At 44.9% G+C, this 3383-nt stretch overlaps 1 protein-coding gene across 1 annotated transcript in view; it reads left to right on the top strand.

Annotated features, from left to right (window-relative positions):
- The window catches only part of syt3 (synaptotagmin III), a 30659-nt gene that overhangs the window by 865 nt on the left and 26411 nt on the right, over window positions 1-3383 (top strand). The gene's annotated exons all lie outside the window — the stretch shown is intronic.

The following is a 3383-nucleotide window of genomic DNA, read 5'->3' as shown; positions in this document are numbered from 1 at the left end:
CCCCCCACCCCGCACCATCAAAGGCACAGTTGCTCTGGCTTCCCACCACAGAGAGCGATATTTATGCAAATGGTCAAAAGGAAAAAAAGAAAAAGAAAACCCACTGAGACACACTGACTCACCGACTCTGACATAGCAGTAGGTGAAAAATGAAGTGAGGGCGGCCAGTTGTCTGTGTGTGTGTGTGTGTGTGTGATTACACTCCCTGTCTGTAAATAGGTCCCACTCTGCAGCTCCACTGGCTGTGCAAGAGACAGGAAGAGCAGTACCAATATCCCTGGGTTCCTGGCTGGCCACATGCTCTCTAGTTCCTGTGTCATGTTATAGATAATTTAGACACTTGCAGCTCCAACAGGCCCAGAGTGGCAGAGAGCTGTGAAAGCCCGGACAGCACCCTTTGATATGTGTAAATGTGGGACAGAAATAGGTGGAAACAGAAGGAGAGAGTTTCTGCTCGGATGTTACCGTGTGTTTGATTGCATGTTTATTGTGATATATGGTCTTAAGCAGATATTAAAGCCCACTAACTCCCACCTCATGTTATTTATTTGCTGAAAGGGTGTGCAGGAGCTATTATAGGACAGGCTAAATTGGGACAACCTCGAGGCTGAGGCTCCACAAAGCTATTACCTCTAGTCAATAGACATTAATATCCCCACGCTCAATCTTGGCCTCATACGGCGCCGTCTCTGTCCTGGCGAAACACAGCACTGCTCCACTGGAGTAACCAAAAAGATGAGTTGTAGTAGCCCTATCTGTTTATCCCCATGCATCAATCCGTCACAGCCGAATGAGCAGAGAGGAGTGATGATAGCATTGTCTCGGGCAGACCGTCGCCGTGGCCTCGAAAGGAAGTGATGCAAGGAGGATATGCCAGCGCCGGTGGAGTGAGGTCATGACCTCTATGAATCAGGGACAGTCCTGGCGAATAGCGGATGATCTAAGGGTACATGAGTACATCGATTTGAGGTGATACACAACATGATATGGCCCAGCAGGGCACAGCAGAGCAGACAGCATCAAAGTCTGGAACAGAGAGGAGCAGGTCACAGGGCCAAGTCACCAGACTGTGGAGTACAGCCGGCAGGAACCGACATGTTTTCAAAGGGGAACACCGCTAATGTCATAAAAACGTAGACGCGGGGACATGTGAAATTTACTTAAACACTTAAGCACATTTGCACTTTAAAACAAAAGACAACAACAGAAGCATTCAGGGCAAGGATGAGAGGTGCAATTAAAGATGACTTCCAGGTACAGATGAAAACAAAAGAGAGAGCATGGCAGTGGATAGGACGACTTGAAAGAAGGTTCAATGAGATCCTCCTGAAACATCCTATTAGGTATATCCGATGGATTAGTCTCCTTTGTCTACAGAAACGTTATGTTCTCACACAAAAAAGACTCTGACTGTTCTCTGTTAAATTTTGCAATTATCAAAGTGTTCAGTTTCTCAATTTAAAAATAATTAGACATTCTAGCAATAAACATTAATTCTTATTAGTCCAAGTTGATAAAGAGAGAAAACTGAATAAGGATGTGATCATAAACCTTCCCGATTGTTCAGTTAACTTGAAATTAAATTCTATAAAAAACCTCACCTATAATTTTGATCCATTTGTCTTTGAACGTGATTTACTTTATTCAATATAAAGGTAAATATACAATTTGGCCAGAGAATGAAATGCCAGATGATGATATGAGGGGCTTGGAGTAGATCACAGGTTTGTTGTAAGCATCTGAATGTCTTCCTCTTATTCAGCAGACAGCAGCTTTTCAAAGGCCTTATCACTGTAATTCCCAAACCCAGCTGAGGTGTGTGATTCATCCCTCAGAGACAGATTCCACACACAGATTTCAGATTTCAGTCACGCTCTCTAACATGATCCTTGTTACTGAAAAACACACCCCCTGGGTTTTTTTTTTCTCTTTTTCTTCTTTTATCAAATTCACATTCGCCCTGCTCGAGGATTTTTATTTGTTGCTGGCTGTCTTCGGTGGAATTTCCCAGCGACGGGGAGAAAAGCACTGGAATTCTTGTACGAGGAGTGCTGGGCCAAGAAAAATAAAAAATCCAGTACAACTACTCAAAAAAAAGAGTGAGGGAGTGCATTCGATATTAGATAAATATTTATTGGTGTATGCCTCGGCAGTAAGAACTAGGAGTACTGTGGCGAGTTCTGCTTCCTCACTCTAATTTGTATTGGATTTGCTGGACTTTTTTTTTTTTTTTCTGCTCCCGCTCTCTGTGCACCTGAGGGCGGCTCCAAATCCGCCCTGTGCAAATACAAGAATGATCCCTTCATTATAAGGGGATACAAACATAAACGCCTCATCTGCTTTATCGCCTATAAGCTAGGTTGAAGATGTAACGGCTGGACAGAGCCATTAAAAATGAGACTTTTAGCTGATGCTCTTATCCTAAGTGATTAACAGGAGGGGCCAGCCAGGGGCTCAGTGTCTTGCTCAAGGGCACCAGTGGAGGGGGTTGAACTTGCAGCCTCAATCTGACTTGAATTTTAGTTTATATCCAGTGGCTGTCTGGTCTTTGTTTCTGGTGCAACTGCCCCCCCCGGATTTAGCTCACGATCCGACTGGCCGCCTTCTTTCATAATTGAGCACAGACTTCCTTCTCTTTTTTTCCCTCTCTTCTGTCTGTCGTGTGATTGGACAGGACCGGCGTACACTGATTCTCCTCTCTCCATACCGTGATTAGACTGTGACCTTGCACGCCGTCCTGTCTCCTCTGCCCAATCGGACAGTGACCTTACTGGTCGACTGGTCTGTGTTGTGGCGTATTCGTTCCCTGAGAGTATTGATCCCAGGCAGAGCAGCAGTCAATGGAGCATCTGTGGGAGGTTTAGTGTTGCTCTCTACAGTATAGTAAGAATGTGTGTTTCTGGGCATGACGCTTTCGGAGTGGAATGATTCGTCAACACGTTTCTGAAGGCATATTTATCTGTGAATAACCAGCCTCTGTAAATATTTTGCTTGTAGTAAATTGCGTCCTCAAACCCTTGATTACCATTGTTGCTGTGTCACCCTCGCCGCCAGCTTCCTATGTTTTTTTTTTCTGCCCTTCTCTGCTCCAATTTTTTTCCCTCCCTCTTTATCTGTCTCGTCTCCAATTTAATGTCAGCATCTCTCTTATCCCTCTCTCTCTCCGCCTCCCTCCTCCTCTGTCTCTCGCCACACAATCGTTCTTTCTGTCTGTCTGTCTCCTCCATTTCTTCTTCTTCGCCTCTCCCTCCCTTCTGATGCTCTCACTGGCATTTGAGGCGGCCAGTTTTGTGCCAGACAGCCATTCCTCAGATTGAGATATCCTGGGTTTTAAAGTCACTCAGACAGATTTACTATCTTAATGGGAGAGAGTGATGCTGTAG

Source organism: Seriola lalandi, unplaced genomic scaffold (assembly GCF_002814215.2).
Source record: "Seriola lalandi dorsalis isolate HSWRI2012SDOR001 ecotype SW California unplaced genomic scaffold, Sedor1 jcf7180002054519, whole genome shotgun sequence".
Lineage (NCBI taxonomy): Eukaryota > Metazoa > Chordata > Actinopteri > Carangiformes > Carangidae > Seriola > Seriola lalandi.
The sequence above is the reverse complement of the archived record's forward strand: the minus strand, read 5'-3'. Positions and strand labels throughout refer to the sequence as shown.